The sequence below is a fragment of the Staurois parvus genome, unplaced genomic scaffold (assembly GCF_062004578.1).
Source record: "Staurois parvus isolate SC_StPar_1 unplaced genomic scaffold, SC_StPar_1.0 ptg000071l, whole genome shotgun sequence".
Lineage (NCBI taxonomy): Eukaryota > Metazoa > Chordata > Amphibia > Anura > Ranidae > Staurois > Staurois parvus.
Window position 1 is genome coordinate 5,548,309 of NW_028317867.1, and position 26,990 is coordinate 5,575,298.

A 26,990-nucleotide genomic window follows, 5' to 3' on the forward strand; every position below is an offset into this window, starting at 1 on the left:
CTTAAAGTATAACTAAAGGCAAAACTTGTTAGTAAAGAAAATAGATAGAGGAGAAATATTCCAATAGAGATACTAGTTCTGGTGACCTGTAGATGCCCAAATGATTCCCTTAATTTGCAGGGATTTCCTCTCACTTCCTGTTTGGCTATGGGAAAGTAAGTGAAAGGAAATCTCTGAAATGGGACACAGATGGTGAAAAAAAAATCTGATGGGGTTATAACCCTCCCTTGCTCTATCCAAACTGAAAAAACTAGTATAATCTTTTTTTCTACTTCTAGCGAGGTTGTGAATAGTGATAACTAAACTGATTTGCAAATCATGCAAAAGGGTGAAAAAAGCTACGTTTTTGGTTTGACTGAAGACAGATTTATCCACTGTGTTGAGAATCAGTGCATGATTCAGAATTATTTATGTTCAATATTTGCTTGATCTCTGTTAGATGAACAAATATGCATGCAAATACTAAGGAATATCAAAAATGTAATTAATTTACTCTACTGGGTTAAGCATACTTACTCCTGAATAACAATTTAATTTAAAGAAAAGACTTAAATTATAACTAAAGCAAAAACCTTTTTTTTACTTTTTAGATAAAGTATCAAAGAGTTATAATTTTGTCAGGTTTTTTTTTTATTGTAGTCTCCCTTGGCAGATATGGCTTCTCTTCTTTCAGGCTCTGTGGGCCTTCATTAGATTGGGTAGTGGATTCACTGACCACAACACTTCTTCTATGTCCTTCTATGTCCATTGGCTGCCACTCCCCTAGGAAGAAATACTTCAACTGCTTTCCTGCCACCCTATAGCAGAAATACTGCTACAGGGTAGCAGGGGTGCGCAAAATCATGTATATATACATGATTTTGCATTTCAGGGTGGGAGTCCCGCGCCACCATTCGCAGCCTTGGCTGTCAATCACCAGGTCCCAGATGGTGATTACTCGCATTACCCGGTGATCACCGAGCATTACCGACAGGAGAGAGAACTGTATGTAAACAATACAGTTCTCTCCACTGTGAGCTCTTGCACCCTGCTTTGTATGGCTGTGCAAAGCCAGCCATACAAAGCAGTGTGCTTACAATGGAAAGCACACAAATGGCCTCATAGTAAAACACACAGCACACAATTAACCCTTTGATCGCCTCAGATGTTAACCCCTTCCCACCCAGTGCCATTAGTATAGTGTCAATGCTTTTTATTAACACTGATCACTGTATTGGTGTCACTGGGGATGTCAGTGATGCCAAGTCAGTTCGCTCCAGTGCAGGGGCGGACTGACAAGTCATGGGGCCCCCATGCAATATTGGATCATGGGGCCCGTGTCCTTGCCCAAACTCAAAACAGCCTATGAAAAAAAGGTACCAGGGGCATCTCATGGGGCCTCCTACTGACCCCGGGCCCTCGGGCAGTGCCCAAGTTTCCAAATGGTCAGTCCTCCCCTGCTCCAGTGTCAGAATGCCCACCACTGTCCCGCAGTCCCTCTATAAGTCACTGATCGCCGCCATTACTAGTAAAAAAAAGAAAAATCCCAGTATCTATACCGCCATTTCTAAACGCTGTCATGTAAACCAATTAATTTACATATATTGGGTTGTTTTTAGCAAAGACATGTTGCAGAATACATATTGGCCTAAATTCATGACGAAATCTGATTTTTAAACATTGTTTGGACATGTTTAATAGCAAAAAGTCAAAAATATTATTTATCAAAATTGTCGGAATTTTTGTTTTCATAGCGCAAAAATTTTAAAATGCACAGGCAATCAAATACCACCAAAATAAAGCTCTATTTGTGGGAAAAAAAGGACCTAAATTTCATTTGGGTGCAGCATTGCATGGTTGCGCAATTGTCAGTTAAAATAACGCAGCGCCGTAACGCAAAAAATGGCCTGGTCAGGAAGGGTGGTAAATCCTCTGGAGGGCAAGTGGTTAATAAAAGAAGTAAAGGAAAATATAAAAGGTAAAAACAAGCAAAAAAAAGGAAAAAGGACCTCCATTTATAGTATGTACTGCATGTAGAGGACATTTCTAAGTGCATATAAATGCATGTACTGATTTTTCAATGGTGCCATTTATCTTACTTGTGTATTTACTTATTATTTCCTCTGCATTTACCTGTGTTTAGGCGCAGAAACTTTAGCTGCATTTAAAGAATTGAATAGAATTGTGTGAGCCCAGGATCTGATTGGAAACTATAAATTGCTAAACACATGTAAACACGGATAAATTCTGCTAAACCTGCTTTAACTCAGGAACATCTATACACAGAGAAAAGTGATACGCAAAGCATAAAATTAGTTTATACTTCCCAGATGATTTTTCCTGAATATAGAAAAACTAAATGTAGGAGTTACCGGTGTGAATGAGGCCTTATTCTAAGAAACCACTGAAGGGTCCATTCTTACCAGTGGCTGCATTATAACTCAGTAGCACTCAGTGTGCACTGTAAAGTAAACAGTGCTTATGCACTGTTTACCTTCTTTTGTGTAACTTTACAAATTGCCCTGTTTGGCAAGGTTGATCAGTGCAGCTCAAGTCATTGTGGTGTGAATGGGCCCTTAATGCCAATTGCAACTGTAAAGAATAACGAAAAGCAAAACTTTTTTTTGGTTTTGGATAGAGTGGAGAGAGATTAGAACACCCACCAGGTTTTTAGTGTTGTCTGTGCCGCTATTGAGGAGATTCACTCTCTCTATTTATCCTGTTTACCATTAGCACTGAAAGTCAAAATAAAAGAAAATCCCAAATATCGGGTTGTCACCAGAACAGGCATAGTGGGAAGATCTTCCAATGGGTACACTAGCTTTGGTGACCTTGGTGAAAACCAGGGACTCTCTCACTTTGGAGGGATTTCCTCTTACTTCCTCTTTTGCCTATGGGACAAGAAGTGAAGGGAAATCTGCACAGTGGGACATAGCAAAAAAAAAAAAAATGACAGGGGTTATGACTATGGGTATGATTAGGGACTATGAACTAGCGTGTATAGAGTGGGGCACGTGATCACGGGCAGAAAAATGCATTGAGAAACTATTTATTGACAAATAGATTACAGGACCATTAACCGCTTCCTGACCGCCCTATAGCAGAAATACTGCTACAGGGTGGCACGAGTGCGCAAAATCACGTATATATATGTGATTTTGCATTACCAGGTAGGGGGTGCATGCACGCCCTACCTGCACCTCCATTCACGGCCATCAATCACCAGGTCCTGGCCAGTGATTACTCGCCGGTGCCCAGTGATTATCGAGGATCTCTGACGGGGAGGAGGACTGTTTTGTTTACTAACAGTTCTCCTCCCTGTCAGCTCGGGCACAGCACAGCCATTCAAAGCAGTGTGTTTACAGTGAAGCACACTGGTACAGCCCCCTAGTAAAACACTCCCAGCACACAGTTAACCCTTTGATCGGCCCTCATGTTAACCCCTTCCTGCCCAGTGCCATTAGTACAGTGTCAGTGCTTTTTTTTATGTCAGTGACACCAAGTCAGTTCCCCCCAGTGTTAGAATGTCTGCTGCAGTCCCACAGTCCTGCTATAAGATGCTGATTGCCGCCATTACTAGTAAAAAAAAAAAAAAATTCCAGAATCTATACTGCCAGTTGTAAACGCTATAACTTTCATGTAAACCAATTAATTTACACAAATTGGGATTTTTTTTTTAGCAAAGACTTGGAGCAGAATACATTTTGGCCTAATTTATGACGAAATTTGATTTTTTAAATTTTTACTGGACATGTTTAATAGCAAAAAGTCAAAAATATTATTTTTTCCTCAAAATTGTTGGTCTTTTTTTTTATAGCATAAAAAATATAAACCGCACAGGTGATCAAATACCACCAAAAGAAAGCTCAATTCAAGGGAAAAAAAGGACGTAAATTTAATTTGGGTGCCGTATTCAATGACCGCGCAATTGTCAGTAAAAGTAATGCAGCACTGTAATGCAAAAATTTGCCTGGTCAGGAAGGGGGGTAAATCCTCAGGAGGGCAAGTGGTTAAGTAGTGGGTTTGTATGGATTATTTTTGGAGAATAAGGATATTGCTCAATGTCACTTTAAATGCAGCTGTACTTGTTTTCTGAAGTACGTGTCAGTGAAACTTTCAAGCTGTGTGACAGGAGATTATACAACACTAAGACAAGAATTTTAGCATATTCAGTGTACAAAAACAACAGCTGAGTCCTTTGCATTACATCCTCAGAATCTAAATATCTGCTTATTAACTACATCAAACTACTGCTTAGTATTACATAGTTATTTGTTATGGGTCATTTTAGTTCACTGAAATAGACAGATTGCCCATCCAGCCACAGTATCACATGTCTGAGGGAAAAAAAAAGCTGGGTTTGTGTAAACCTAAGCTGTATATCTAAAAGAAACCATGCTAAAATGCTTAGGTATTTTATACCGAATCCTTCGAGTACTTGGACATGCAGAAGTTTATAGAAGTTCATAACTGAACAGTTAAACTAATACACTTTTTGCCAAGTCTTTCAGAGTCTGAATTCAAGTTTCAGTGTAATAAAGAAATTCTATCCATGCAAAATGATTTTGAATTGTCTGAAGTGTCCAGAGTTACATATTATCCAAGAAGAGTAAGTTTAGTATTTTTCTTGTTCCTCATAACTGAAATCCTCCAGTCCCCTTAGTAGCTTTGTTGCCCTTCTCTAGACAAGCCTTTTTCAACCAGGGTGCCCAGGCACTCTGGGGTGCCTTGAAGTTTCTTCAGGGGTGCCTAGGCAAAATGCCTAAAAATTGCCAAAATATTGGATACAAGCAAGCAAGTGGATCAAGCTTGACTTTTAGTTACAAAAAGCCATAGGTTTTCATTGTGTACCATTACAACCTTCTAGCCGCTGATATCTTAACAATCAATGACATCATCAGTTGATATGAAGGATGTTGTTCTCCTGCACGGCATCCTTACCTTTTTTGACCCTCCCCAGCCCCTCTCTGTCAGTAATGGAGTCAAATTAGCTGAGTGATAGATATAAATTGAGGTAGAAGAGAAACATTGTAATTCTATTCAGTATCAGTGTGCAAAAGTTTTTGCTTTTTGAAGAATAAATCCCCTCTAACATTAGTGTCCTACATGTGTGGGTGTTGCTGTATTACGTAAAACTATTAGAATAGTTTTTTACATTTTAGAATGGGGTGCCTTGAGACTGTCCATAATTTTAAAGCGTGCCTCAAGATTGTTCATAACTTTAAAGGGTGCCTTGACTGAAAAAGGTTGAGAAACACTGCTATAGACTTTCTCCAGTTCAAGCATATTCTTTCTGGGGATCAGTGACCAAAACTGGACAGCATACTTAACCGCTTCCTGACTGCCCTGCTACAGGGTGGCAGGGATGCGCAAAAGTATATATACATGGTTTTACATACTAGTGCCGCTTTTGGCTCCTCGGCATGTCAATCACCGGGTCCGATTCTCAGCTGGGACTCGGTGATCATCGGCAGAGTTGACAGGGGAGAGGTCTGTATGTAAACAACACAGATCTCTCCCCTGTCAGCAGAACAGGCTGCTTTGTATTGCTCCCCACAGCAGAGCAATACAAATCAGCTTGTCTATAGAGAACACTATGTAAAACACAACACAGCACACTGTTAATCCTTTGATCACCGCAGATGTTAACCCCTTCCTGCCAAAGTGTCATTAGTACAGTGTCAGTGCTTTTATTAGCACTGATCACTGTATTAGTTTCACTGGGGATGTCAGTGGCAGTTAGTCAGTTCGATTCCCCTCAATGTCAGAATGCCCACCGCAGTCCCTCAGTTCCGCTAAAAGTCGCTGATTGCCGCCATTACTAGTATAAAAAAATAAAAACAAAAATTTCAGTATATATACCGCCATTTCTAGACACTATAACTTTCAAGCAAAACCAATTAATTTACACTTATTGGGAATTTTTCTAAGCAAATACATTTTGGCCTAAATTTCCAAAGAAAGTTTGCAGTGTGCAGCTCAGCTCCTCCAATACCCCCTCAGCTCCTCCAATACTTACCTGAGCCCAATCTCGATCCAGCGATGTGCACAGGAACCTTGGCTTTCCTAGGTCTCTCCCTCCTCATTGACTCAGCAGTGGGAGTCAATCACAGTCAGTGGGGAAGGAGTGGGGGGTGGGGCCAAGCAGCACTCAGAGGCAGTTTGGAAGCAAGCACACATGAGTGCCCCTAGAACAAGCAGCCTGCTCTGGGGGCACTCAACAGGGGAGAGGAGCCAGGAGCGCCAATGGGGGACCTGAGAAGAGGAGGATCAGGGCTGCGCTGTGCAAAACCATTGCATGGAGCATGTAGGTATAACATGTTATTTTTCTGTTTCAGTGTTTTTTATTGTGTTTCAAGTAAAAGCAAAAAAGTACAATTAAGTGGCAGAAAGATGAGTAGTTGGAACACAGTGTATCTAGATTTTTCTAAGGCATTTGATACAATACTACAAAACATATGAATAAATTAATCCTTACATAAGTGAATAAATAACCATCAATGCATTATCAGTAAGTTGCAAGAGTGTAACATATAAAACTCATAACAGCATGATAAATACATAACGTGCTCTATAAATTCAGTCCATGTACAGTGTGTGTGACCAACACAAACATAGTTGAAACTGCCCATGCTCCAGGTTTGCTTCATCCAATCCACTGTCTCCTCAGTGCTCTCAAAACTCTCACCTCCAGTTTACTGTTAAACTGTGTTTATGCAGAGTATCTCCACTTGTTAACCTCCTTCTCCTCCAACCACTAGGGGCTCTCCACGTTCCCTCTTCCTTATACCAGTACTCCGATATATGGCTCCTTATGGACTCCTTAGATCCTGAGGACAGCCTCAGATGTGCTGTGTTACCTTGCCCATATGTGAAAGGAATATGCCTTATATAGTGTAATATATTTTTAAAAACTTTCTGGATTTATTGAGGTTTATATTGCACTTACATGTAATATAGTACACATCGCTTTAAAATCAGAGGATCACAATGGTGCTTCCGTATGTCATCACTTCTGGTTACGTCTGCCTCCACTTACGCCCGATGCGTTGCGTCACAGACACGTGACTTCAGGGATCCCCTGATGAAGTCACGTGTCAGTGATGCAATTTGTCAAGCGTAAGTGGAGCCAGACGTAACCAGAAGTGACAACATACAGAAGCGCTATTGTGAACCTCTGATTTTAAAGCGATGTGTACTATATTACATGTAAGTGCATTATAAACCTTAGTAAAGTTCTTTTTAAATACACTACTCAAAAAAATTAAAGGAACACTTTGAAAACACATCAGATCTCAATGGGGAAAAATATCATACTGGATATCTATACTGATATGGCCTGGGTAATGTGTTAGGAATGTAAAGATGCCCCATCGTTTGATGGAAATGAAAATGATCAAACTACAGAGGACTGGATTCAAAGACACCCCAAAAATCAAAGTGAAAAAATGATGTAGAAGGCTAGTCCATTTTGCTGAAATTTCATTGCAGGAACTCAATATGGTACTCAGTAGTTTGTATGGCCCCCACGTGCTTGTATGCATGCCTGACAATGTCGGAGCATGCTCCTAATGAGACAACGGATGGTGTCCTGGGGTATTTCCTCCCAGATCTGGACCACTCTGGACCAATCATTGAGCTCCTGGACAGTCTGAGGTGCAACCTGGCCTCGTCGGGTGGATTGAAACATTATATCACAGATGTGTTCTATTGGATTTAGATCAGGCGAGCGTGGGGGCCATTCAATGGTATCAATTCCTTCATCCTCCAGGAACTGCCTGCATACTCTTGCCACATGAGGCCGGGCATTGATGTGCACCAGGAGGAACCCAGGATCCACTGCACCAGCATAGGGTCTGACAACGGACCCAAGGATTTCATCCCGATATCTACTGGCAGTCAGTTTGCCATTGCCTAGCCTGTAGAGGTCTGTGCATCCCTCCATGGATATGCCTCCCCAGACCATCACTGACCCACCACTAAAATAGTCATGCTGAATGATTGATGATACAGGCAGCATAACGTTCTCCACGGCTTCTCCAGAACTTTTTACGTCTGTCACGTGCTCAGGGTAAACTAATTTCATCTGTGAAAAGCACAGGGAGCCAGTGTCGGACCTGCCAATTCTGGTGTTCAATGGCAAATACCAATCAAGCTCTCTGGTGCTGGGTAATGAGCACAGGGCCCACCAGAGGATGTCGGGCCCTCAGGCCACCCTCATGAAGTATGTTTCTGATTGATTGGTCAGAGACATTCACACCAGTGGCCTGCTGAAGGTCATTTTGTAGGGCTCTGGCAATGCTCATCCTGTTTCTCCTTGCACAAAGGAGAAGATACCGATCCTGCTGATGGGTTAAGGACCTTCTATGGCCCTGTCCAACTCTCCTAGAGTAACTGACTGTCTCCTGGAATCTCCTCCATGCTCTTGAGACTGTGCTGGGAGACACAGCAAACCTTCTGGCAATGGCGTGTAGTGATGTGGCATCCTGGAGGAGTTGGACTGCCTGTGCAACCTCTGTAGGGTCCAGGTATTGCCTCATGCTACTAGTAATGACACTGACCCTAGCCAAATTCAAAACTAGTGAAAAACAGTCAGAAGAGATGAGGATGGAAAACTTGTCAGTGGCCTCCACCTGTAAAACCATTCCTGCTTTGAGGATCATCTAATTTGTGCTCATCTAGTGCACCTATTGTTAATTTCATTAACATCAAAGCAGCTGAAACTGATTCACAACCCCCTCTGCTACCTAACTGACTAGATCAATATCCCATGAGTTTAATTGACTTGATGCTTTACTCTGATTAAAAAGTGTTCCTTTAATTTTTTTGAGCAGTGTATATTACACTATATGAGGCGTATTCGTTTCACATATGGGCGAGGTAACGTTGCACATATGAGGCTGTAGGAGTTCATAAGGAACCATATATTGGAGTACTGGTATAAGGAAGAGGGAAAGCGGAGAGACCCTAGTTGTTGGAGGAGAAGAAGGTTAACAAGTGGAGATACTCTGAATAAACGCAGTTTAACAGTAAACTGGAGGTGAGAGTTTTTGAGAGCACTTAGGTGACAGTGGATGGGATGAAGCAAACCTGGAGCATGGGCACTTTCGTACTATGTTGGTGTTGGTCACAAGGACTGTACATGGACTGAATTTATAGAGCATGCTTTGTATTTATTACGCTGTTATGAGTTTTATATGTCAAGCTCTTGCAACTTACTGATAATGCATTGATGGTTATTTTTTTCACTTATATAAGGATTAATTTATTCATATGTTTATGTAGCATTGTATCAAATGCTTTAGAAAAATCTAGATACACTGTGTTCTAACTACTCATCTCTCTGCCACTTAATTGCAAATTTTAATAAAAGGCAGCCAAACAATTGGCTCATATATACTAACTACTTGGTACTGTCATCATAAATTAGAAATATATGAGGGGTCTTCAAAATGTTTCTGCACTTTTAAAACTAATGTCTCAATTATTCCAGTCTGCTATGCAATATTGTAAGTTGTTTCACATGAGACAAGTTCACTCTAAAAATATGAGGCATAAACAACAAAAACACTATTAGACTTGTTCAACTAAAAAAACAAGCATTCTGTCCTACTAACAGTTAGAAAACAGCTAACAAAAGTTACATAAGCATTGTGTTTCTTTCCAATACTAAATTTTCTTCTGTGAATAGTTCTGTAAAACTGCAATAAAATTACACAAACTGAAAGTACAATATGCTTGGAAACAGGTCTCTCACAAATGCATACAATGAACACATTTCTTTCAAACTGATATCTACAACTCGCTTTAAATATACTGAAATGCAATCTAGCTATGTATGTGACTTTGAAAAACACAATGAAAGAACCTACAAGCATATGTGTATCAAGGGAGAAAGGAAGCCTTCACTGGTGAGTTCTTCTGGAAGCTAAAATGGCTCTGGAGTGATGTGCGAGTGAAACTTCCTGTTTTCTGTCTAGAATACTATAGACAATTGCAGGGAATGCCCAATAGATGGCTCCCTATGAAGCCATCCATTGTATACAACTGTCATGTGACCTGCTGTGATTGGTCACAGCAGGTTACATGGTACCGGCAACGGGGGCCGATGACAGATCTGAGTATCGGCCCCCGTTGCTGGTACCATGTGATCTGCTGTGACCAATCACAGCAGGTCACATGACGGTTGTATACAATGGATGGCTTCATTCATGCCATCCATTGTATACTAGTGTCTAGCTGTGAATGGTCACAGCTTATCACATGCACATGTCATGTGATTAGCTGTAGCCAAATCACAGCTAAGCACAAAAAAAAAAAACCCTGAATGAATTGATTTCATTCAGGTAAATGCTTGCTTTTAGCAAAGTAATTCTTTGCTATAAGCAAATTGTGTAAAAAAAAAAAAATACTGCTCACTTCCCAATGTACTGCTCACTTTCACAATGTACTACTTTGGTCATAGTGAAATATGAAAAAAAAAATCTTAAAAAAAAGAAAACAAATGTAATATAAAAAAAAAATTATTAAAAAAAAATATATATATATATATATTTTTTTTTTCATACTGTCACCACTCAGTGTCCCTGATCACCACCATGCCAGTTATATGATGATGCTGTACTGCACTGGTGACAATATGTAAAAAAAAAATAGTGAAACTAATTTTTTGAAATTTTTTCATTGTCCAAAAAATTATGACAAAAAAAATACAACTTCAAAAAACTTGCCATGCCTCTTATGAAGAAAGACATGTAGCAGAATACATATTGGCCTAAATTTATGAAGAACAATTATTTATTTGCAAACTTTTATAACAGAAACAGAGAAAAATGTGTTTTTTTCAAAATATTTGGTCTTTTTTTGTTAATTTAGCAAAAAATAAAAACCCCAGCGGTGATTAAATGCCACCAAAAGAAAGCTCTAGTTGTGTGAAGAAAATGCTAAAATTTTAGTTTGGGTACAATGTTGTATGACCACGCAATTGTCATTCAAAGTGTGAGAGCGCTGAAACCTGAAAACTGGCCTGGGCAGGAAGGTGTAAAATTGCCCGGTATTCAAATGGTTAATCACATATCACACTGCTCCCTAGCACAGCCGGCAACACAGAGCGGGTGGAGTGGTGAATTGTTTTTGCTGCTCTGCGTTGCAGTGTAAATGTGCCCTAAGCTTTGACAATGAAACCTGGAAGCTGATTGGTTTCTATGCAAAGCTGCACCAGATTTTGTTCGCTTCAGTTTTAAACATCCCCAGTGGCTCCACCAATGTAAGGATCATTCTTCCTACTGACCACCAATGGAAGTTTTTTTTTTTTCCACTGAACTGCACTGTAAATTCCTTTGACATACCATCGGTGTGTACTGAGGTCCTTTTCCCAGTGACCGTTAGTATAAAGCAGTGTTTCTCAACTCCAGTCCTCATGGACCCCCAACAGGTCATGTTTTCAGGATTTCCCTCAGATGAAACAGCTGTGGTAATTACTAAGGCAGTGAAACTGATCAAATCACCTGTGCAAAATAATGGAAATCCTGAAAACATGACCTGTTGGGGGTCCATGAGGACTGGAGTTGAGAAACACTGGTATAAAGGGATCCTTCTCCTAATGACCACCAATGTAAAGGGGTCCTTCTCTCAATTATACACGGGCCTTTCTACACTGACAACCAATGCAAGGTGACACTCCACCATCTAAGGGGGCTTTTTTCCCAAACACCATTGCTGTAAGGCTATGTTCACACTAGCGTTGTGTGCAGGCAGCAGAGAGGCGTTTGGGAAGCGTTTTTACCGCTTCCCAAACGCCTCTGACAATTCTGCACATTGCAGCACATGGTGCTGTTCTAATGGGAGCATTAGCGTCGCGTTGTGTCACGGCAAAACAGACGCCTCTGGTCGAGTCAGGAGGCGTTGAAGCCTCCTATTCTAGTCTATGTTGCCGCTCCGCAAATGCCCGGACGGCGTTTGCAGTGCGGTTGCGACATGGTTGCGGGGCGATTGCGGAGCGGTAACACCATTCAAACTTCATTATAGGTGTTTGTGGGGCAAATGCCTAGCAACTGCCGCTAAACCGCGCATGCGGCGTTTGTGGAGCATTTGCCGAGGGTTAAAAAACATTCCGCAAACGCCGGACCAACGCTTGCCAAACGCTATTGGGGCGTTTGGCAAGCGTTGGTAAAACATTCAAGTGTGAATGAGCCCTAAGGGGTCACTTTTTCATTGACTGCCAAGGAAGGAATACATTTTTCACTGTTTACATCTCCTTTCTGACCTTATTTCATCTACAGTAATATTTATGTCATATAGACTTGATGACTACAAAAGGCACATGTGCCAATTTCCTATTTGTTTATTTATTCCTAAATCTCAGTCTCATCTAACTGTTCACATTAATGTACTGTGAGCTGCAGATACAGTAATTATGAGCAGGTTGAGAAAGGCTGTCCTAAAATTACGCATATTTTATGTGAAATTTATTTATATTGATTTACAAAATTGTTATAATTTATGATTAATGTCCTTTTAAAGGAGACACAGACTTTTGTATTATTGATTAAGTGCAAAACACCTTGTACTGTAGTTTGTGAATGATTCACCAGTCGCATGGTGCTCTGTGAATTTGCACTTAAATTATAAAAATGTATATGCCTGGAGTTCACTTGAACAGTTGTATGCCTCCCTATGCTGTCTCTGCTTTTATAGCAATGACCTGGTTCTTAATATAGCTGTCATAATCCTGAATGAATTCTGAATCCTCCAGTGAAATGTGAGGTACAAAGGTTTGCTGCGATTAACCACCCACAATTCTTGCCTTGCTACTCTTCTCTGTAATATCAAATCCTGTCATCATACACATCCAAAGAAAATCTCTGAAAGCATATGTTAAGCATTATTATGTTGGAAGCAAGACGCTGTTAGATCATATGCCACGGAAACAAGAACAAATTGCTATAGTAGCATAAACAGTACTGGGCCACCATACTGCCATCACATGTTTGGCTTGCCATTTTTAGCATGAAATAAAATGGAAATGTGCTGTGAAGTAAAACCATTTTTAAATGTAAAGAAGAATTTTGCTAAAATTGGCAATTGTTTGTAATTTTTTGCAGGCTGAACAATCGCAGATTTTGTGATTCATTAAACATCTATAAGTTGTAAGGGAATACACCTTTCAAACAAAAAAAAAAAATACTGAACCTGTGCCTGGACTACGCACAATAAAGAACTGTATTTACATATTCTGAACAAGCAGTAAAATTACTTTAAGGGCTCATTTACACTTGCAGTGGTGTGCATTACCCTCTGAAAGATGATCTATGATGGATTGTTTTTCATAGGCATTTGACAAGCATCACAGTGGCAAAATCTCATCTTCTGAACATCTGTTTTACAAGTACAAGCCCAAGGTACCACACCACAACCATGTGTGTTTGGTCCTATTGACATTCAATTGTGGTCCCACCTGCCAAACATGACTTCCTGTATAATGTTTGCTGTGTCCTGAAGCAAAGCATCACAACCAAGTCAACCTTTTGGCTGCCTTAACACTGTTTAGGTTGGCGGACATGAACCAGTACAGTCACTCAACTGCCTATGTTTACTCTCCTCCAGCCAGGCCTAAAGCATGCACTAATTCATCTTTGTAGCTACAGGCATTGTGCAAAAATTTGGCTTCAAAGTACACAGCAGAAGGGCTGAAATCTTAATTCCTTTGTTATTACTTTTTATTACAAGTGACTATTTGGTAGCCTCTCTGCCTTCTAATATAAACAAACAGCAGGTGTTTCTGAATAGGGAGGAACTCTGGGTTTGGTCTGAACCCATGTTTGGACTGAATTTTGCTGGTGTGGTTATTCGGCAATTGGGCAAACTAAATAGGTGAACCTCTGGCTGCAGCAGGAAATTAAACATTAAACAGCAGCATTACTAACACACTGGAATTTGTGCCCCCTCCCTTTTACACCATTAGGTTTTTATGTAATATGCACCCCTTATTCATTCACATAAGGGGGCTGGTATCTACGGGCCCCCTTATGTTTAAAGGGGGCTTCCAGATTCTGATAAGCTCCCTACAAACACTGGAGGAGGGTTGTGGGGAAGAGGCCCCTTGTCCTCATTAACTTTGCATGGGATTTCCCCCTGGCAAGGTACCCCCCATGTTAAAGAGATACTAAACACACACTTTTTATTTTATATTATCCCTTCTCTTTATGTATATGGATAATGACACTGTATTTATTTTAATTTAAAAAAAATTGAAGTATCCTTTTTCATAATCAATATGCAGCTATCATGTGACCCAGCTCTTTTTCAGCCTGTCTGCAGGAAAACATCAGCAGGAGAAACGTATTATTGTTGTGCAAAAAACATGCAGTGGACTATGTAGGGGAAGGTGTTGCTGATCACAACCTGTTTCACGCTCCTCAAGCCTGTGTTTATTGTTTGTATGTGCTTAGAAATACAAGGAGGTGAAGCCTCCATCAATCAACATATAATAGCTCCTAAATTGTATAGCTGTTTAGAGGGAATGGAGGAAGAGGGAGGGAGTGGGCATGTAATTTATCTAGAGTGTATACTGCCCACATTCATGTCATTATAATCATGTGGCGCTTCTTATATCTGCTACATTATAATCATGTGGGCTGCACAGATAAGAAAAAAGAGATAATGAACAGCTAAGAAATTGACTAAAACTGGAGCATGCTCAGTAGATGTGTCAATGGCTGATCTACATAATCTCAAGCTGCAATAGAGACACAGACAAATAGGGAGAGACAGTGAACAGCAGGATCAATCAGGTTTATTGCAGAATACAAGAATTTATTTCTTGAGTGACAAAAACAATACAGCATGTACTGCCAGTTTTGAATGATGTGGGTTCAATGACACTTTAAGGACATCTGGCCTGGTATGATTCAAAAGGAGGGTATACGCTCATACGCTCACCTCCCTCTTTTCTTGGGCAGCCAGGCTGCATGTATGGATAAGGGTCTAGTGTGGATTGTGAGGGGACCACACTTGTTTTTCTGGATTTTTGTGTAGGCTACTACCTTACAATCCTTAAAGATCCCAAAGGGTCTGGTATTGAAATTGTGGGGGGGGGGGGGGGCAGCACACTGTCTCCCTTGACATCCTTGTTAGGGGGAAACCCACACTTTTTGTTGGGGTCCACGACTAAAATCTTTAATAGAACCTCATCTAGGATAAAGGTCTGGTATAGGTTTAGAAGTAGACCGAAGCAGCCCAGAGCCCATTATTTAAAGCAATTTTGCTTTTTTAATGTGTTAATTTATGAATTATAAAAATTGCTGCTCCTTATCAAGTGTAACTAAAAAAAAAATTCTTACTTTGTTATATGTGCGCAGCCCAGTGTAATTTGTTTAACAATCCCTTGCCTATTATATTAGCCTAGAAAATGGTTATCATGGATTAAGATTCCTCTCTCATTAACTCAGGGTTCAGGTTCGGCATCAAAACTTCAGTAACATTTTCTGAAACTGCCGAGAACCAAACCCTAGTATGTTTGGCTCAACACTATTTCTAAGCTGTTAGAAACTGCCTGTAGACCAACTTCAAAGTCTTTGTTGTGATAGCTGAGTATTTTTAAGAATGAGTTACTTCATATTACAACAGGGTTTCTCAATAATGGTTCCATGGAACCCTAGGGTTCCTCAAGAGGTTGCTAGGGGCTCCTTGTTCCTTGACTAATCAGCAATTTTTGTCCCTCAGGTAAGTTCACACTGACACCATTGAACTTTTTAGCAATCTGTAAGGGGGTAATTATTCCCAAAGACCACAAGTATAAGGAGCATTCCTACATCTGACTATCACACTGATGTATCATGAATTGTAGATATAGTCATTTTAAGCAGGGGTTCCCTGAGATCGGAAAGTTATGTCAAGGGTTCCTCTGCATTGAAAAGGTAGAGAAACTCTGTATTACAAGCAGCTAGAGAGGTCAAGGATGGCTTATTTTAAAGCTCCTTTACCGCTGGTCAAGACTATGTATTGCAGCTAAAAATAACAAGATAAAATAACAAAACAGCCTCAGTCCAGAGATTTCCCCTGCAATAGTTTTTGTTCTACTGCTAAATGTTCTCTGTATGATGGCCAGCAACATTCAACCCATTTCCTCTGAGCTCAAGTATTCCATGACCCATCTCAGCCCATTAGTGGACTATGATAGGAGAAGCAGCATGGTGAAGAGCTCATCTCTTTGTCACCATGTTTTCTCTTATTGTCATCAATTGAACAATTCTTATGCATTTACTGGTACTCTTGTCTCACGCTACATCAGCAGGAAGCTGTAGAGCTCGGTGGGATGACTATAACCACAAAGTAGCAAGTTATGGGAAGCAAGTGGATCAATATTCCAAAAATGGGCCAGGGCAGCAATACAGAGCTAAAGGATTAGTCAGGGAAAATATAGTGCTCAGCCTGTGTAGCTTAAACTGTATGGTGCCAAGAATGAGACAGAAGAGTAGTTAGGAGTATAGCCAGAGGTATCCACAACTAAACATTAACATTTAAGCTGATACAGGGCAAAATGTTCAAAGAAAGTATTCCAACAACCCAAGTGGATGAATAACAAACAGAAAGAGAACCCCCCAATGGGACTTTTTAGGTGGAGTCAAACCTGCAAATGTATTAAAAGACAAATGGCAATCTTTATTACAAACATAGTAAAAAAGACCATATATATCCAATATTCTACCATTCAAGGTCATTAAACCAGTAGCAGATTTATAAGGCTGCTCTCTTCTGTCATCCAGGTGCTCTGTAAGAAGGGGCACCCCTCCCCCCGACACATCGTACACCTACAGGGACTGTAAGACCAGTGCCCGGTAACCACCAAGTAGAATCATCAGTCAAAGACACTGGATGTGGTGTGTCAAAAATCCAGTACTATTTGGCAGTGAGTCAAATAGGGACCTACAGTATGTTCCATGTTTTTATGTAAACTAAGTATGATAATATTACATTGACCTTTTAGTCTTTTAACTATGTTTGTAATAAATATTGACATTTGTATTTTAACCCCTTGTCGCCGACTGTACGCAAATATGTGGCCTCTCAGCGGCTGGGCCTTGATGCCAAGTGGCCGCATATTTGCGTACCATTTGAAAACACATATGTGCTGAGACCGATTGTCCTGCCTGCTCCCAGCACATATGTCGGTGTCTCACGGAAAGGTCCCAATCTCCCCTTGTGATCGGGACCTTTTCTGATCATGTGATCGCAGTGACAGGAATCACGGCGGTCACATGACCTTAAAACCCCACCCCGCCTCCTGAAACCCCTTAAGAGGCCCCGGTGTGAAGAGTTTAATACATTTCTATGTTTGACTAAATCTAAAAAATATTGTTATTTGTCCACTTGGGTTGGTGGAATACTGTCTTTGAACATCTCTTTCTGTTTGTTATAGGTCACAGAAAGTGGAATTTGAGCAAGGTCAGGGGAAGCATAGTTAAAAAGGTTAATCTAAGAAAGAGCTTACAGTTGTGGTTAACAGACTCTTTGACCTTTAATTCAACAATGTAATGTGTTACCATTATGTCCCCATCACTCATGGGGACATAAAGGGAATGCTAGTGAATGTGTTTTGAATTGAAGGGGAATGTGAGAGGACCTTGCAGTGAGAGCTAAAGAGCTGCAGGAACGCAAAACAGAGCAAGAGTGTACAGCAAAAAAAAAAAAAAACAGCTCCCAGGAAACAGATTGAAACTGCTAGAAGGATGTACCAGACAACTGTTCAAAGTTTAACCACTCATTGGATGGTTGAAAATGATGCAGATAATATTCCATTTGGAATTTTGGAGTTAATATAATTATTATTATTATTATACAGGATTTACAGTCAGGTCCATAAATATTGGGACATCGACACAATTCTAAAATTTTTGGCTCTATACACCACCACAATGGATTTGAAATGAAACGAACAAGATGTGCTTTAACTGCAGACTGTCAGCTTTAATTTGATTGACTTGGCCATTGCATAATATTCCACTTCTTTCCCTTAAAAAACTCTTTGGTTGCTTTTGCAGTATGCTTTGGGTCATTGTCCATCTGCACTGTGAAGCGGCGTCCAATGAGTTCTGAAGCATTTGGCTGAATATGAGCAGATAATATTGCCCGAAACACTTCAGAATTCATCCTGCTGCTTGTGTCAGCAGTCACATCATCAATAAATACAAGACAACCAGTTCCACTGGCAGTCATACATGCCCACGCCGTGACACTACCACCACCATGCTTCACTGATGAGGTGGTATGCTTAGGATCATGAGCAGTTCCTTTCCTTCTCTATACTCTTCTCTTCCCATCACTCTGGTACAAGTTGATCTTGGTCTCATCTGTCCATAGGATGTTGTTCCAGAACTGTGAAGGCTTTTTTAGATGTCGTTTGGCAAACTCTAATCTGGCCTTCCTGTTTTTGAGGCTCACCAATGGTTTACATCTTGTGGTGAACCCTCTGTATTCACTCTGGTGAAGTCTTCTCTTGATTGTTGACTTTGACACACATACACCTACCTCCTGGAGAGTGTTCTTGATCTGGCCAACTGTTGTGAAGGGTGTTTTCTTCACCAGGGAAAGAATTCTTCGCTCATCCACCATAGTTGTTTTCCGTGGTGTTCCTGGTCTTTTGGTGTTGCTGAGCCCACCGGTGCATTCCTTCTTTTTAAGAATGTTCCAAACAGTTGTTTTGGCTATGCCTGATGTTTTTGCTATCTCTCTGATGGGTTTGTTTTGTTTTTTCAGCCAAATGATGGCTTGCTTCACTGATAGTGACAGCTCTTTGGATCTCATCTTGAGAGTTGACAGCAACAGATTCCAAATGCAAATAGCACACTTGAAATGAACTCTGGACCTTTTATCTGCTCATTGTAATTGGGATAATGAGGGAATAACACACACCTGGCAATGGAACAGCTGAGAAGCCAATTGTCCCATTACTTTTGGTCCCTTAACAAGTGGGAGGCACATATGCAAACTGTTGTAATTCCTACACTGTTCACCTGATTTGGATGTAAATACCCTCAAATTAAAGCTGACAACCTGCAGTTAAAGCACATCTTGTTAGTTTCATTTCAAATCCATTGTGGTGGTGTATAGAGCCAAAAATGTTAGAATTGTGTCAATGTCCCAATATTTATGGACCTGACTGTATATAGTGCCAACAGTTTGCTCAATGCTTTACAATATAAAGGGGAACAATATACCAAACGATACAGTTCAATACAAGAGGGTTAGGAGGGTCCTGCTCCTTGGAGCTTACAATCTAAGAGGGAGGGGCTGGTGGTACAAAAGGTAATAACTGTGGGGGATTAACTGATAGGAGGAATAGAAGATTTGGTTATTAGCTGAAAGCAGGATAGGCTTCCCTGAAGAGATAGTATTATTATTATAATACAGGATTTATATAGCGACAACAGTTTGCTCAGCACTTTACAAGTTGGTGGACAAAAAGATGGAGCTGCAAAACAATTTTAGGCATGCACTTGAACTCGACAATTTGAATAAAAGACGTTCTATTGCCACAGCTTACAGTTTAATTTGATAACATCACCACTGTCAAAGCAATACAAGCAATAATTATTTTTTACAATCCATTACAAGCGTACTTGAAAATAATTATCTTTTCATTTTGTGAGTGCTGCCTGTCTGCTGGTCATCTCATTCCACAACTTCCTAAATACCCTTCATGCTTTGCCAAATTCTGCTCTGCTGTTTACTCTCAAGTTTACATATTCCATGGTACCATGCTACCTGCAAACAGTGACTCCTGTACTGACTCCATCTCCTGAAACTCCTCCTCTCAGCAGATTTGTAGTTCACAAGGCAGGCTCCGTGAAATGTGTGACACAGCAGTGATCATCCCCAAAGCATAATGCATTTGTGCTACAGAATTCAAGGAAGTAAATGTGTAGGAATCTTCAAAAGTAAGTTTACAAATTTCAAGATTGTTCAGAGTAATAGGACTAGGCTAGAAGTAATTAAAATACAACGTGGAGATAAATATATGATTTTAAATCTTGACCTTAAATGTGTTTTAAGATGTGTGGCAGGGTGAGGCAATGCCACTGAGTAATAAGGCAGTCTAGGCCAGGTTTTGCAGAAAACAGGCACACTGATAGCACAGGTGTGTGCTAGCTTTTTAGGAGAGACAGGATTAGAGTTCAATGCTTCACCCTCCCGGGAGTACGTGTGTATGCAAGGGAGCAGAGATGTGCATGTCTGCACCGTGCTGTCCAGGACAGGACAGACAGAGGCCCGAGCCTGAGAAATAGAGACAGAGCAGCAGGGAATTGCAAGAAAGACACAGAGAGAGGTACAGCATTTGTGCTCAAGCACTGGGAAGTGTGTTAGATAGTCTGGAGGACCAAGGCACGATGCCGGTAGAGCTGCAAAGAGAGCAAGGAAGTTGAATATTGTTCTTACGTTGAATTGATGATGGAAACCCCTGCATGGGAAGCTGTTTGTGAACTTTTTCTGTTTTAAATAAAAGTGGGCAGAAAAGCCCTGAAAGAGTCCAGTGGTCTGGACTCAATGGTATGCACTACTATTGAGCTAAACAACTGTTATATGAGATAATAGCAAGGGCCTGGTGGGTAAAGTAATTTTTTAAAGTCACACTTGCTTTTTTGAAACTACAAGCCATTATGTTCCATAATCAGCTGTCACTGCCATTAACATCTTCTTTTTCACCTTCTCTATGCCTCCCTGATTTTCAGTCATCTGCCATTCTGCTTCCTGTAACCCATCTTCAAACTTTTGTTCAGTTGTCATTGCATGGCATATTCTTCCAGTGGTTTATGATTAGCTGCCTTTCTGTCTCATATTTCTTCCATCAACACAATTAGGCTGCAATCAATTTTCCCCTGTGATCAGTCCTGAATACTGTGGATGGCCCACTTTGCCAGTGGCCAGCCCAACTAAAATATGATTATCTAAATGGGCAGCAATACTTGCCAATATGTCATATATCACTGAAAAGCCAAAAAGCCTTTCAGCCTAACTGAATTCACAAACAATCACAGATTTGCTAATGATTTACAACACAATAGCGAAGCTGGTTGAGTGCAATATGAGGAGAAAACCATAGTTAAATTATATCTATATTTTGGATAGTGTAGGAAAAACTGTCCTGTCAGGTGATTTTTACCATTGATGTCCCATTGGGGAAATTTCCTTTCGCATACTGTTCCATAGATACCTCCTGTTCAATAGAAACAAGATGTGAGAGGAAAGCACCAAATAATGAAACCCTTGTCACCGCAACAAGTGTCACCTTTGGAAATATTACCTCTATTCCTGCTCCAGTGATCAGATAACATTTTGAATTTCCCATAATTTGTTGTTATACATTCTGGTGACAATGGCCACCAGGACAAATAGAGTTTGTGAACTGAAGTACTAAACTTTAAAAGGTCAGCACACAAAACCTGTATTTTAACTTTTTTGACTTGAGGGCCGCAATGGGTTCATATATTGGACCCGGGGGCCGGACCAAGAGTAGACATAGTAATTCATCCCCCATAGTAATTCATCCCCCATAGTAATTCATCCCCCATAGTAATTCATCTCCCATAGTAATTAATCCCCCATATAGTAATTCATCCCCCATAGTAATTCATCCCCCATAGTAATTAATCCCCCATATAGTAATTCATCCCCCATAGTAATTCATCCCCCATAGTAATTCATCCCCCATATAGTAATTCATTCCCCATAGTAATTCATCCCCCATAGTAATTCATCCTCCATAGTAATTCATCCCCCATATAGTAATTCATCCCCCATAGTAATTCATCCCCCATATAGTAATTCATCCCCCCTATAGTAATTCATCCCCCCTATAGTAATTCATTCCCCATATTAATTCATCCCCCATATTAATTCATCCCTCATATAGTATTTCATCCCCCATAGTACTATTCCCCCCCAAGTAGTAAGCCAAGTCCCCCCTGTGTCAATTTACTTACCTTTGCTCCGCGCGTTCCTCTCGCCGTGTTCCCGCGCCGTTCCGGTCTTCAGGGCGGACTGTGAGAGGAGCCTAGCTCCCCTCACATTCGTCACGCTGCCCCGCCTACACACATCCTGACAGCCATCCTGACAGTATCACGCTCCGCGGGCCGGATTAAAAGGTCCGCCGGGCCGTAGTTTGCCCATTGCTGCACTGGCCCTTTAGATGTTGTCTTCTAACATATTCCAAACAAAGCATTCTTTTATGTTCTTCTGCTTTAATTAGCAGATAGAAAGGACTGTCTTCAGGAAACGAAACTGTATTTTATTTGGAAGAAAGTTCTGGAGCCATTATTGGTGTATTTCTTGCATGCAGGAGATGTTGGATTGATAACAAATGTTAGAGGTTCACAAAATCTTTATTTATGCAGAAGGCAAGTAGATATAATGAAGGGATTCTGTTGATGTTTGGAAAGGCTCATAGGGCATCTCTCCAACAGTTGAATTCAGGATACACGTTTTTATTGATGCTTAACAATGCAATGCAGATACGATTTATTTTCATCCAAAACAAAGAAGGAACATTTTAATTTTTGGTTTTACTGTTATATCTGTTTACCAGCAAGGAAATATACACTTTAGAAAACCTACTCCACCTTCTCAGGAAATTTGCTACTGTAAGACTGGTTGGTCATCTACATTGTAATATTTATTAAGTGTTTTGTTCCCATTACATTTTACAAGCTCTTGCAGTAGTCTAGGAGGGGAGGCATAACTACGTATAGGATAATTTCTCAATTACTTTTCAATATAAAATTTGTTAACTAGAAGGATGCCTCTTGATATTACATATAATTGGAATGACGAGACCTCTAAATTCACTGCATGAGCTGGATGTTCTAGATTTCAGCAACAGTTTGGCTTGAGATATCTGGTAAGGGTATATGAGCCCATTTATAAGCCAGAGATCCACATGACATTGCATATCTCTGCCATCTTAGGTACACAACAATAAATGCTATCAATAGCTAATGGAAAATTGTTAAATAAAAATAATTGGGTCTTCATTTTGATTGAGTTAAAGTATATCTAAAATGTTTCTAGTAAAAGCTGAACTCTAGGCAGATATATAAGACACAAATGAATGCAGCTCTGTAATCATTAATACATCATCAAGTGTATTTTAAAAGAAAATATGACTTGGTATGAGCCCCTTACAGTCCCTGTATAGCAGAGCTGGAGTGGGAAAGAAAGAAGAGCTAATCCAGTCATGTGCTGACAATAAGCATGCTGATAGGGTGAGAAATGAGCCTATTCCTTTGCTGCTTCTCCTTTCACTTTCACACATGGTGGGGCAGGTCCAGGACCAGGGGTGGACTGACAACTCATGGGGCCCCCGGGCAATAGGGGATCAGTGGGGCCCCTGTGTCCTAGCCCACACCCAAAAAAAGCCTATGAAAAAGCGAATGAAAGGTACCAGGGGCATCTCATGGGGCCCCCTACTGATCCCGGGCCCTCGGGCAGTGCCCGAGTGCTCGAATGGTCAGTCCGCCCCTGTCCAGGACAACCTGTGCTCAGATAAAGTGGGGTGAATGATGCTGGCCATCAGTATGGGGACATCTAGTGGCAGAAAAAAAATATTGTATGGGAAATCTCTAGATTGAAGGTGAGTACTGCAGCAAAAAAGCTGTTTTAATTTTAACTTTTAAAGGGCAATTCATTTTTATCTTGGTATTTTTGGTTTGACTTCTGTCTTATGGGAAGGGATAAAAACACTGTTGTTATTTTATTTTTGCCATCTGTGTCATATACTGTACCGGAGAATTTTCTTCATTTCTTGACCCATCGACACAAAAGGAGGAAGAGGAAATCTCTCATAGACAGTTGTCTTTTCAACAAGTGTTCCCCCTTGTGATGACAACTCAAAATTTTGTTTTATTACTCACTTTTAGTCTGGTGACAATGGTTACTAGAACTCATAGAGACAGTTAATTTCTCCAGTGGGAACACAGACAGCAATAAACACTTGACAAGGCTGCTAACTATTCTCTACCCTAATCAAAATGAAAGGGAAAGGGTTTGGCTTTAGATACATTTTTGAACTGTCTGATCGTCATTGACTATATCAGCTCTGGAAGCCACCATTTTTTACATTTCAATAAACTATTTGTTACAGCACAAAAATTACAAAGATTTTTTTGTTCAAGACTGAAGTAGTGATACTCATAAGTTGAAGCAAAGTTGCTGTTTACTAATAGTGGACTTTGCTGCAAGCATTGCAGGGGTAAAAAAAAAAAGAAGCTTCAAATACACTTTAAAAAAGTCTCACCTTGTTTAACAAACAAGGGGATTGACACAAGGTGGGGAAAGAGAAATGACTGGGGAAACAAACAATGAAAAAATACAGGTGCCAGGAATCAAAGAGGAAGACCAAAGAGAAAAAAAACAACAGGTTGACCAGCCTGCCCATAGATGGATTGAAATTCAGCCAGTTCAGCAGGAATTGGCCATATTTCGATCTATCTTTGGCTGGCTGGTATCCTGAAAGATAAACACATTATAAATGTATGCAGGGCTTTCTTTCTGCCGGAACGCGGCGGTACTGCGTTCCGCCACCTTTTTCTTCTTGTCCCCGCTCACCGACTGCCTCTGCAGAGCTGACAAGCTATGCAGAGCAGCGAAAGTGACAGGTGCCGGACGCGGCTTGTTTATGTCATGCTTGCGCGTGCCCGGCACCTGTCACTGCCGCTGCTCACAGCCGGTGAGCGGGGACATGCACGCTTCACCCCCCCCCCCTCTACCGCCAGCGTGTAAACATCGGGGGCGCGGACGATGGGCGAGGACACTATGCACGCTTCACCGCCCCCCCCCCGCCGGCGTGTAAACATCGGGGGCGGCGCGGCGACATCAACGGCAGTGACAGCGTGGACGCAGGGGCCGTACAGCTTGGAGTAGGTAAGCTGCGCTCGGCTCCCTGTCACTGACTGCAGTATCATGTATTGCTCTAAATTTTTACTCTCTCCCCAGCCTGTGCCCACCTAAACTATCCCAACCACCTGTGCCCACCTAAACTATCTGAGCCCACCTAAACTATCCTCACCCACCTGAGCCCACCTAAACTATTTCAGAACGCAATTGCTCAGCGCTCAGCGGCGCCGATCGAGAGCGCCCCTCCTGTGCATGAGGAACAGGAAAGATAAATTCAGTGATGGACGGTATTTTTTGGAGGAAAAGGTGGCAACCCTAGGGGAGCCTGTAGGAGCAGGCACATCTACCAGACAGGGTACACATGCATGCTAGACTGATTTTATATCTATGCTGGACGTTTACAAACGGCCTGCCATGATTTTATATCTATGCATGTGTTCCTGGTGTCAGTACGGTACTGATTTTATATCTATGCGTGTGTTTCTGGTGTCAGTACGGTACTGATTTTATATCTATGCATGTGTTTCTGGTGTCAGTACGGTACTGATTTTATATCTATGCGTGTGTTTCTGGTATCAGTACGGTACTGATTTTATATCTATGCATGTGTTTCTGGTGTCAGTACATTAGTCATTTTATATCTATGCATGTGTTTCTGGTGTCAGTACGGTACTGATTTTATATCTATGCGTGTGTTTCTGGTGTCAGTACGGTATTCATTTTATATCTATGCATGTGTTTCTGGTGTCAGTACATTAGTCATTTTATATCTATGCATGTGTTTCTGGTGTCAGTACATTAGTCATTTTATATCTATGCATGTGTTTCATGCAGATCATGCAAGAGGCAGCCGGGGGTCCGATGACATCATTTCCCTTATATGGTATGTACGGGAAATGATGTCATCGGAAGCCCCTCCCAAATTTTACTTGCATTCCTGTTCTCTAAAGGGGTGGTCCTAGGGTTTGATGGGGGCGTGGCCAGGTTTGGGTGGGGGAGTTCCACCACCTTTCCTCTGAGAAAAAAAGCCCTGAATGTATGTATGTATGTATCTGTCTGTCTGTCTATCTGTCTATCTGTCTATCGCTCTTCTGGCCTAGTAGCAGTGCTTTATAGTGATTGCACTTTATTGTATTTCTGATTATCTTAAAAACTGTTTTCAAGACAAATAATGACATTCGACATGGTGATAATCAGAAGGGGAGAATCTATGAATGTGTATATTGGAACAATGAGCAGTTACCAATTTAAATATCCTGTAGGTAAACTTTAATGACTCAAAATATTTATTCACCTATAGTTATTGCAAAGGTTTTTCTTTTTTTTTTAATAACACACGTCATTCTTACCTGCTCTTTGCAACGGTTTTGCAAAGAGCAGCCCTGATCCTTTTCTTCTCAAGTCCCCTGCTGGCACTTCTAGACCCTCCTCCCCACTGAGTGCCCACCATAACAAACTGTGGGGGGCACCTGTGCGGAGTTGCTCCTGAACCCCACTCTGTGTGCCTACAGGATACATAGATCGAAGATCAACCCTGCCCCCACTTCCTACTCACTGGCTGTGATTTTCTGAGGAGGCAGAGAGCCTCTGCTGTTGTGCACATCACTGGATCAAGATCAGGCTCAAGTAAATATAAGGGGGGAGGTGCAGCACAGATTTTTTTTTTTTCCCCTTAATGCAGAAAATACATTTAGGTAAAAACCTTCTGCTATAATAGCCAATATAACTATGGCCTCCCATTAAAAGAAATATGTGTTGAAGCAGCTATTTAGAAGTGCATTTGTGTTTACAGCTTTCTCTGTCCCCCTGAAAAGTCCCATAATATCTGTTGAATTTGACAGTGCACCCTGTTATGGTGCGTCAATGATTCTGCACTGCTCCTGATTTAAGAGTGAGTTGCCACTCTCATGTAGACTGTGCCTGTTTACACTACAAGGGGAGCAGAAAATATTGCAGAGTGAGTGGCTATCAGTATTGTCACTGCTGATTCACAAGCTTTTCATTTGTCAGTTAGCACCTGGCCACACCTAGTCCTGTCTACTGCCTTCTGGATTGACAGCACTGTATCTGTTGCTGATACCCTCCCACAGTGAGCTGTAGTATCTGGGAGGGGGCGTCTGTGA